The sequence below is a fragment of the Kryptolebias marmoratus genome, linkage group LG18, assembly GCF_001649575.2.
Source record: "Kryptolebias marmoratus isolate JLee-2015 linkage group LG18, ASM164957v2, whole genome shotgun sequence".
Lineage (NCBI taxonomy): Eukaryota > Metazoa > Chordata > Actinopteri > Cyprinodontiformes > Rivulidae > Kryptolebias > Kryptolebias marmoratus.
In genome coordinates, this window is record NC_051447.1 from 13,265,564 (window position 1) to 13,277,068 (window position 11,505).

At 39.0% G+C, this 11,505-nt stretch overlaps 1 long non-coding RNA gene across 1 annotated transcript in view; it reads right to left on the bottom strand.

Moving 5' to 3' along the window:
• Positions 1–8,423, bottom strand: part of LOC108235045 — a 57,257-nt gene extending 48,834 nt beyond the window's left edge. The window contains exon 1 of the long non-coding RNA XR_001808559.3: positions 8,235–8,423. This is a non-coding gene — a long non-coding RNA (uncharacterized LOC108235045). The remainder of the gene's footprint in view (positions 1–8,234) is intronic.
• Between the last annotated feature and the right edge of the window lie 3,082 nt (positions 8,424–11,505).

Genomic DNA, 11,505 nt, shown 5'->3' on the forward strand with positions numbered 1-11,505 from the left:
AGATAGTTCAGTACCGTTAGTTTTAGTTTTAGCTTAGTTTAGTTCTGTACATTTAGTCATGCTTAGATCTGTTTAGTTTAGCTTAGCTTATTTAGACAATTAGTTATCATTGTATCTTGTACCTGTCTGTAATTTTGTTTCTGTAACTTTGTAATTTTGTTCTGTGTTGTAAAGCACTTTGAGTCGCCTCGTGCTGAAAAGTGCTATATAAATAAATGTACCTACCTACCTACCTATGATAATATACCTATAGTACTAATATAATAGTAATTCTTTAAGTTTTGGAGCTATTTTACTGGACGTGGGTTGAAGTGAATACTGCAGTAGGGGAAAGCAAACTAGTAGTTTATGCAATTCGATTTTTTCCCCTAATTCTTTTACAGAATTTGGAGAAAAATTTGCTCAAATTGGGTTTTAATTGGGTTGAATATATTCTATTTGCTCACTTTACAGCAAATACAAAGTTTGCGCCAGTGTAATGTGTGCTTTGTTTTGTCTTTATGTGTAATCTTATTGAAGCAGTGAGGCATCATGATATTTCAAACAAGGTGCTCTTGTTCAGACACTCATCTGAATTAGCAATGCAGCAGGGTGACGACGCTCGTATCAGGCGCTTCAGATTCAAGGTCAGCGACTATTAAGTGGTTATAAAATATGTTCCTTATTAATATGATACAGCAGGAACTTGTTTGCCCAGAGGACACGAGGAGGAGATGACGGGGTGGATGAGTTCACGTTGAGCCTATAAAATCGGGTGTTTAAAGAGTGGCGTTTGTGGAGTATTTTTACTTTACAGTTTGGCACAAACGGGATTTTGTTTTTTTTTGTTCTATTTATTTGATTCAGCTGTGTTTATTCCAGTTATAGTCAAACTAAATGCCACATTTGGGCACATTTCAAGAATCAAAGTTCACCAGAAAGCTATTTCCTCAGGAAACTTCTCAGACAGTATCGTTTAATTGACCGTTTCAGGTCTGTTTTATTTCACATTGATCTAAAACCTATTCTACACCGGAGCTATAGCTCCACTTCCATCACTAACAGCAGTGAAATGAGCACAATCGCAACGTCTAATTGATTAGTAGGGCAAGCAACACTAAATAGGCAGCTGTTTCGACGATAGATGGACCATTTCAGTCATTTTTCACGCAATGGTGTCAAACATTTCACATGCTGCTTTTCTTTGTCATATGGTAGTTAATGAAATATGTTTAATGGATTGTCAATCAAATTAGGAAATTTGCTGCCATCTTCTCGGCCCATTAGAAGCATTCATGGTCTTTCCATTGACGAAAATCAGTTTATTTAACGATGAAAGGAATCAGTTTGAATTTGTGAGCATATGAAGAATGAGGCTTCCTCTGCAGAAGGAGCAATAAACAGAGCAAAATTTGCACTCTTTCAGTAAACACTATTTCATAGCTCTCATAAAGGAATCAATATAATACCGAGAGATGGAGCAGAAAAAAACAAAACAAATGGAAGTGTTGCTGAGGCTGGCATCAGAGGGCCCTTTATAGTAAACTTGATTAAAAGAAAATTGCTTTCAAGTGCTCTCAGCGGGCTGGGAGGTTGAGTGGGTGTGCTCTTGTGGGTTTCAGGGTGAGGAAACAAGATGAAGAAATGCTTTGAAACTGCCGGAGGAGGGAAAAATAAAAAATAAAGAAATGGAGGCACTGGTGACACAGTGGCGCAATATCTCCTATCATCAATTTAGGTACATTTTTATACACATTCCACCTCTGTGAGATAAGGTAATTCTATTTAAGAGCCTCTTTATTATTAAAAAAAAGGTTGTTTAGATTGCTTTTTAGAGGGGAATTTTAAACTTTAAAAATGTATTTTGATATTAAATGACAACTTCCTGTTTATATATCACAGCGGTCTTTAGTTAAAATTCGGAAAGGTCTTCCAAAAGAAATTTCTCTACCAAAAGGTCTATTAGATGTATATATAATGTATATATTTAAATTCTCTTTTAGTGACAGCCTTGTTAGTTTTCTTCTCTCACCATTAGGTTTTTATTTCCAGGTCTGTGGGCTGGCAGCTTCTTTCTGCAGAAAACAGCAGACAGATGTGGGAATTACTGTAAATCCTAGAAAAGCTGCGCCACTTAAAACGAATCAATGTAAATTTTTAACAAAAGCTGCGCCACCTTGGTTGAATTACCATAAATGCTAAATAAGCTGTGCTGCATAAAACAAATTAGCACAAAACACAGGAAAACATATGCAATTTAAAAGATGTCTACTAAAATTCAACAACGAATCTGTGTCCAGATAAGACTTCTTTTGGGTTTGTGTCCACATTTGGGGATCCCTTATACAGTATATAAGATAAGAACTTAAAACATATTCTTTTTAAACAGACTGTTGCATCAGGTGTGTCAAAGACGCATGGACGGATCAGAAAATTAAATAATTTATGAGTGGATTTTAGCTTGTTAGGTATTCACCTGACAGAAATGTCAGAGGGATGAGGTCTTTAATTTGGGAACTGTCAAATTTGTATAATTTATACCCTGATAAATTCAAAAAGACATCAGGAGATCAAATGCTGTTGCTGATTTCCATGAAACCTTCAGCTAATTGGTTTTTAAAGAGTAGAATAATTCAATCTGCGGGCTTTAAAGCTGCCTGATTTTTGGTGAGAATAATATTAAGAGTGCATTACTGCAAAAACTTTGTTAAATTTGCTTTTGATTTGATTTAAATGGATTTTTTCATCCCTGTGCTCATTAAAAGACATTGTGATTTTAGTCATGAATAAAATAAAAAAACAGGAGCAACAAAAGGCCCCGGTGATGCACAGCTGTTGCTTGTGTAAAAGTGTAGCAACACCGGAGTAACGGTGCAGTCTAAATATTGCATCACCTACAATCAGGTTGTGAAGATATAAAGAAAAAAAACACCAATTCAGCGCTCCGATGGAGCCGACTAATGACTGAAGATGCTAACAGCTTTGTCATTTAGTGAGGAGAATGTTAGTGAAGGGGTAATAATGTAATCACCTGTGTGTTCATCTGTCACTAAAATATCTCATGAAGCTCTGGACTGACGGGAATGAAACTCTCAGAAAGCAATCATTGGATGTACATCTACAACTGGTTCCCTTTTGGAGACAACATTCAAAATGGCTGCCACAGATAATGTAAGTTAGCCACATTTAGCTGAAACTCTGTGTGGCAGTAACTAAAAGTTTGAAAAGTAACTGATCATGTAAAATCTTGGTTTTAAACTTTGGTAATAACTGGATGAGTACCCTGCATGTGTGTTAGCAAAATATCATGAACCACTGGAAAGGTTTTACAAGACCATCAGAAAGCAGTAACTACTGATTATCATTTGAAGTAGACCCAAATAAAGATGGCCACCACAGCCAATTGACCTAAAAATTGAAACAACTTAGTCTATTTTACATATACTTGGTGAAAAGTTGGTGTGGTAGTAGCTGAGACTTATCCACAACATATAGTCTGAGAGCTAATAGAGTGAGCGAGATCTCAAGCTCTTTCAGCATCATGTGAATTAGCACAAAATGTAACATTCGGGGGAAAAAAATAAAAAGAAATGTGTTCATTTGGAACATCCAAAAGTAGGAAAATAAATAGATTTAATTTTATATTCTTATTCTGCTGGTATTTCTAGCAATTACATTTGCTTTCAAATGTTGTATACAAAACAAAAATGTTTTTGTCATCTTAGTAGTTTTGATCTGGGATGGGAACTTTTATACACAATAAAACAAAATAATGGCACATGACAATAAAGTCTTACACATTTTGTGAAACTGCCACAAAATGTTTACAGGTTTATTGAGAGATAAAATTTGATATCAGGAGGCTTGAGATTGTGTTCGTTTATGGTCACGCAGAAGGCCGTGTCTTTGGTCAAGAAATTAATTTGTCTGAATCTCCAATAATAATAAATTTTGTTGACTTTTTAATAATCAAGTTAAGGCAACATATTCCTAAAAGTCGAGTGTCTCAGAGTCTAGACTTGGCACATTTAGGAAGAAGCTTTTTTCCCCCCTTTTTGGGTGCAGTTTCATATTTTAAATATTTTATTTGCCTGTAAAATGTTACAAGTTTGTGTTCATTTGACACGTTTCTGTGAGACTAGACTGTCTCGGTTTGTGTGGCTATTGAAAGTAACTGAATTACATGCAGTAGTTTCCCCATTTTCTGTTCTCTAAAAAGGTTTGTTTTTCCATCTTTCTACCTGGAAGTTAATCGAAAATGTACTAAATAAAAAGAAATGCGCTGTGTTGTTCGTGTTATGCACATGTTGCTAATTTTTAAAAAAAGGATTTCAAATATGGCAACCGACCAGTGTTTCTTTTTAGCGAGAAAATCCTTTTCTTTTCACGCTAGAGCTCTGTGAGGCACAGCTGACAAAAGCTTGTAGCGACTTGGCATTCTACAGGAAGAGTAGCCCACAGACAGACACAGAGACAAGATGGGACACTTCAGTGACCACGCTCTGATGGGTAAAATCCCCCGGTCCGACAAACTCATCCCACACGATCGATGGCTGCTGTGACAACAGCTCTTCTCGTCACAGGCTGGAGAACAAGCTGTTGTGAAGGTCTGAGAATGGAAGATAGGCCCCGGAGGGGAGGCTTGATTTACAACCCCGAGTCGAGATGGAAGCAGCGTCGCCCACAAGCTTTAGACGGCCCTCCAGCAGAATCAGTCTCCCTCAGCCTATCTGCCTGCCTGCCTCGCTTCTCATCGCCCTTCCAGTGTCTCTTTGCCTGCCTGCAGACAGCAGGAAAGGGCTGAAATGACATACTACCTATAAAAAAAACATATATATTTTTTAACCTTCACTTCAGTGGACGAGATAACCCAAAATGTCACCTTTAGCTTATATTAGTTATTCTTTTTTTTTTTTACAAACTAAGATAGGAGAGGATGCTTGTCCATATTTAGACAGATACTGCAAGAGATGGAGCTAAATTTACCATCTCATGTCACTGCATTTCAGTGAGGGAAACAAAGTGAGGAGACTCAGAGGGTTAACCGCGCTGCTAGACAAAACAACCACCCTACAGGAGGAGATAAGGCAGTGTTTTGTGGGAAACATGTCACCTTAAGGCAATCATACACAACACAACACAGCTGTATGTGTTGCAAGAAAAGATAGGCTGTCGTCTTGTTTCTGCCGGCTGGAAAAAATAAAAAAAATCACAACACCTTGGACACCCACTGTTTTGGTGAGCAGCTTTTTATTGTGAGGCAAAGATAGAAAAAAAAAAAAGATGTTTCAATCTCACATTCTGTTCCTCCCTTCAAACATTTTCTCATGTGGAAAATTACTTATCTTGTTTATCTACAAATCAGTGAAAATTGCTTTTAGTTTCAGACTTGTCAGCTGTAGGAGTTCGGACATGATGCATCATTTTGCCGTAATTTGTATTCAAGTCAAATACATAGTACTGACAGCAGCTATAGAGCCAAACTGACATTTTAAACTCCTTTAACCAGTGTAAATGAGACCTGTCATGAGCCTTTTCAGTTCTTGACCACATATTCTGCCGCTTTTATACCCCAAAGTCCTTCTGACACACAGCGCCCCCTCCTCCCGCTCGTCTTTAATCTGCTGTTGAGCGAGTGAAGACACCCTCTCTCGCCTCCATCTCTCTCCTGAGCCGTATCAATATTCATGGGTCTGCCGGGTGCGTTTGTGCGATGGCTGTCTCATTAGCCTTTGATCCCCTCGCGCGAGGCCTGTCGGAGCGTTGCGGCGCCAACAACAGAGCAGCGTTTGAAGTGCAGAGGGAACATCTGCTTGCATTGATCTCCATATACTTTCTTTGCCATCTATACGCACGTCCACGCTTACACAGATGCAGCCCACAGGCACATGAATACATGCATCTACTGTAGGATTGGCTCGACTCGGCGTGTCACCCTCAAAACCAGTTTATGGCATGCCTCATACAGAGCGCAGGCTGGTAATTGATTAGTTAAGCTACAGAAAATTAATGCACAGTTTTTTTCCATAAGTGATAGACTGGTTATGCTGTAGACAGCTATAAGAGATTAGCACCTTAAAGATTTTTTTTTTTTTCCTTTCCTTACAATTAGACCATCAAATTAAATGGACAGTCCAGATCTCTTGAGGTGGGGTTCTTTGGAAAGGTGGCGAATAATAAATATCTTACCTGATGTAGCTAGTGTTTTGAACAACCTCAGTTTGGAGAAATCAAGTTAAATTCTGAGCAGATTAATAAAATAACAGCTAATCTGAGCAAGGCCAAGACCAAAATGGATTGCTGCCATCTTAAAACAACCGTCAATTTCACATTGCACAATTATTCCAGCATTTTTAATATGATATTCTGAGAAGAGCCCCCAACTGAAGACAAATAGCTACAGATAATTGCTTCTAGAGAAAGTACGGTATTAAAGTATTATATTGGTCACTTGTAAAATAATTGGCCACGCCTGTTCATACCCAATTACCAAGTAGGAAAATAAAGATGCAGCAGCAGCTCCTACAAGCATATTACTGTAGCCCACAATTTAGGCTTTCAAATTAAAATGCTTTTTATTATGCTTAAGTATACAGGTCTTCTAAATGCTGTTAAAATATGTTTATTTAATTTAAGCAATTCATGTTAAATTCTGGTAAATAATACGCCAAAGTTAAAAAGAACTGGTGTTGTATGTTGGCTATCGGCTGCCCTTATTTTTAAAAATTGGCATCAGTTGCAGAAAAACTGATATTTGTCAACTTTTTAATGCTTCTGCTGCCATTTGCATTCACAAATAACAGAGTCTATGAAATGAGAAATTGACAAGTTTATAAAAAAAAATAAAATGTTCACATGAACCACAATGAAGTGTTTTAAGATGTCCGAAATCCTTTTAATTCTGACCTAAAAGTTTATGGCTAAAAACAGTAAAACTATTAATCCAAGCTGAAGCTGTTCGAAGAGCTAATCAACAACAGGTAAGATATTTACTGTTTGTTAGCTCTTCACCGAGCCCCACTTCTAAAGAGCCGAAGTATTGCTTCAAGTAGAACTAAAACAGTGGTGGTCGGGGGTCACACAGAGAAAATTATTACTTAAATTTGAGGCATTTGCTTTTGTGAGCCTGAAATAATCCTGATAATTTACAAGTTGTTGTTTTTTTTCTGAAACAATTATCCTCCACCCGACTGTGAAATCTGCTTTAAAAATGTCAAAGCAGCAGACGTTAAATGACATCATTCTAGAAGCGAGAGCTCTGGCAGAACTCCTTCGACATCACGGTGTCAAAGGCTCGTGCTTGTATCACACTCCGGCCGCTCCACGGGCTTTTTAAGAGAAGCCAGGAGTGGCACTGAATTTCCCCTTCTAGCATCACTCTGTCATTATTGAACTCTTTGTCTCTACAGTGTTAAACTGTTTCTGCAGTGCAGCCAGAGTTTGCATGATATCATGACGTGTGCACAAAGACAGCCCCTGCTCCGGGATTTTCAATGAGTCTCCTCTCCTCTGAAATAAGATCTGCTGAACATAATGCAGACTTTAAAATAAAACAGGCTTGTCTGGGGTATTTGCCCCTTGGGAATGGTGTAGCTGATCAATAGAGCCAGTGTGTGTGATAACATTAAACCGCCCTTAATGGCACTAATGAAGAGAGCAGCTGACAGATACTCAGGGAAACCTGTGTCAAAGAAGCAGTCTGTTAGTGACAAAGAGAGTTCATTAGATAAAATGTGCTTTTGAAATGTTGCCACCTTGTAATACAGCAGTTTAACTTTGCGGTAAAGTAAGAAATCTGACTTCTAAAACCCAATAATGTCTTGCAATAAAAAATAGGGATTAATCAAAAGTAAGTGCAAGTAAAAAAATGAATTATTGGAGCTCAGTTTTTGAAGTTTTTGGTCATTTTTTTTGTCAGCAGGAGGATAAAACACAACCTCAGTGTCAAGTTTGTGAACAAACCAACTCTTGTCATCGTTCTTTGTAACATTAGGTCACTTTGTGCTGAGAAGGACTCTGATTGTAGGGAACGTTATCAGTCTTCAAATGTCAAAGGAACAGTGTCTCAACAGAATTGCCACTGACATTTTGATAAATCAGACCCCATTTTGCTCCATCTAGTCTCTCACATACACACTCACACACAGTTAGAGTAACCTGCTCCTAAAAAAGAACTTGTACTTTGCAGGATCTTTGCATTTAACACATTAGTGCCTGACAAGAGGAGATACAAGAGGCTTTGAAAGATAACATACCTCATCTTGGATGGTTTTAACTTCAGGACCGGTGAGGTTGGACCGTCTCTCTGTCTTCTGTCTTCTCCGGGATGAAGACTCAGGAGGAGAGCTGCTCCTCTGCTGCCTCCTCTCAGCCTCTGGCTCGTTCTGGCTATACAGTCTCAGCTCCTCTCACTATCATACCTCCCCTCCCTCCCCCCTTTTTTGCCCTCCTCTTCTACTCCTCCCCTTTTCTAACCTGCTCCCTCCTGTCTTCCCTCTCTCCTGCACCACTCAAACCCTCAAACTTCAAGAAGAATCAGGGATTTTTCCAGCTCTTTTTACAAAATACGTGGGATTGTCTGCTAAGATCAATGCCAAAAGTCATTTATTAAGTTTTTTGGGGGGTTGTTTTACTCCAATGTACTCTGGTAGATATCATGCTATAAAAGGGAAATCTCCACATGCTTTATCTTTCACTATCTGATTATGTTTCAGTCTAAATAAAATGCAAATATTGTTGCTTAGATGTTTCCCCTATCAAGCCTAAGGTGGTCAACTATTGTGTGAATCCAATTTCAAACCAAAAGCTGAAGACGTTTAAAAAAAGAAAGAAAGAAACATGTTTGAGAAGCAGCAGCATCTGGAAATGTTGGAAGTTGACTCTTCGTCTTTCTTTCAGTTTCGGTGTCTAAAAAGGGTGAAGTTAGACTGCATATTATCTTACTTAAAAATGCGCCAAGGAGAAATGGGATATAAATGGGGAGGGGTAGCCTATTGGGCATGATAAAGGATTTTTATGGCCTTTAAAAATTCAGAACACAGCGTGCACATGTGGAGAAAATTAAGTAACTGCTGGAGAGGGTGGACTGATACGTACTGAAACAAAGAAGCCACTTATAGCCCAGTGAGGTGCTTCAGATAAGAATAAAGCACCCAGTGGAGTATTTGCAGTCTCCACTTATTGGTGAAAAGATTTTTTTTAACCCCACCTGCCTTTAATACAAATTCCAAATAAGATCAGTATGAGATGACCAGGCGTGGATTCCTCAGCACTGTCCACCTCTCAGCCCTTCCCTCTCTTCGTCTCTTCTCCCTCCCCCCCCCTCGCTTTCGCAGACATCCCTCCGCTGCTTCTGCCCCTGTTTCCATAGTGACACTTTCCCCGACTCCGGCTCCACATAATCAAGTGAACGGGATGGGGGTGGGGGCTGAGGGTGAGCGAGAAAGAGAGAAAAATTGCGAGTGAGATGGGGGCTGAAGGAATAGCCAAGTTGAGAAAGAATACAAAAAAAAAAGATAAATGAGCAAATAACACAAAGAATGTCAATAAAGATGGTTTATCAGCAGCAAACAGTGACTTTGGTTGAAGTCCATCACTGACTGGTGCCGGGCTCTGATCAGGTGCTGTTCAAACCCTTGGCATATGGCTAAAATAATTATCATGCTCATCAAACTGCTAGATGGCCACTTTTGCTTTGCGACAATGCTCCCACCAGAGCAGAGATGAATTATTAGAGAGAGTTGATCAATCTGAATTTTAATGTGAGCGCTGCTCAGCATGGGTTTGCCGCATGATGCCAGGGGAGACGGTGCAAGCCTCCTCAAATGCTGGAACAGCATTATGCACAACAATTTAAGGGACATTACGGACCGTTCTGTTTTAATATTTTAACCATCCTATCAGCATGGGTCGGCTGTGGCGATCTGTTCATCGGTAAACTCATCAGTCTTTTTGATGGATTTTTTTTTTTTTCATTATAAATCTTTTCCAAATTTATGTCCCACTGATCATTAATCAACTTTGGTGATCCACCAACTTTTCCAATGTTTTTAGTTTTCAGTACAAAAAAATTTTTTTTAAATGTTGCTGAATGATGGACGGTTGTTGGAAAAAAACAAATATCTGGATTAAAAAATATATTTCCTCCCCGTATCCAAAAAGTGACATTTTTGAAAAGTGGAAATGCGGAGCGTCACAAGGATATAGTTATGTTTAGGTCGTTTATAAAAACAAGAGCCCTGGATCTGTAGTGAGAATAGGGAGCAAGTGGAAGACAGTCTGGAGAGGTGGAGGATGATGTTAGGAATAATGTGGGATGGAGGCAGATGTTGCTCTATGGTGACCCCTAAAGGGAGCAGGAAGAAGAAGACGACGACTCAGTCAGGGGGTTCAAAAGTAGCTGGCAGCCAGCGAAAATCAACATATAAAACCACATTCAGCCACATTTTCACTGTCTACATTTTGTTACAAAACATTTTATAAACGTTTGCAGAGAATAAAGTTCTCTGTGATCAACATGGATTTCCATCATTGTGGCCAGGACAGATTTTAGTCATGTGTAAAAATAATTTTGTTGTGGTCTCGTTAAAGCCATCCAATCTAATTATGATACAGGGATTAAACTGATGTTGCCTTCAACAAATAAAGTGACCCAGAGTCAAGGTTTTATCTAATCAGAGCAGGTGGACCTGGGTGCAAGCAGCGTTGATAACTTAGATACTCTGTCTCCATATTTAGTGAGTTTTCAGACCCATCTAAAGACTATTTTTTTAAAAAGCGACTAGCTCATAATTTCTGCAGACAGACACAAATGTTCATAAATAATTTTGCTTGATTTGGTTGAGTTATTTATTGGATGCTTCACTAAAAAACACTATACTGAGTACTTTGACTGAGGGGATGTGCACAGTACACTCCTCTTTACATGAAAACCTTCGACTGCCCTGGGTGATGGTTCCTTGTCTTGGCTAAAAAAATTCTCCATCTGATTTTCTGAAAACTCTGTCATTCCAAATTGCCAAAAATCCTCACAAATTGTCCTGAAAAACTGTTGATTTTGGACTCTTCAAACACCTCCAAGCCTTGTTCCAACTACCAGGAAAATGCATTTCTGAAGTTCTAAATTTCAAATTTAGACCCCCCCTTGGTCGAACACCTCGTGGCTTCAGCACTCGGCTTCAACCCAGATCTTTCTTGCTCCTCCAACTCAAAGTTTGACTGTTTTCTCTCAACTCAAACAAATTAAAAAGAGGTTTAAACCTTATTTTCCTTAACTGCAAAGTCAACAAATCTGCATGTGAACTCAGCATTACGTCTGTTCTGTTTTGAATAAATGTGCCAGTGAGACTCTTCCTCTAAAGGCTCCAGCATACTCCATAAGAAGTCACAGTCTGTTCGCTGTCACGTGGTTGCGAGACATTCGTTTTTGGACACACCTTTAATCATCCGTAAGACACTGGGAGCAGAACTCCCAGGAAGCTCCTCCCTCGTCCTACTGCGTTTAAACGGGTTTCTTCCCGCCAGCTT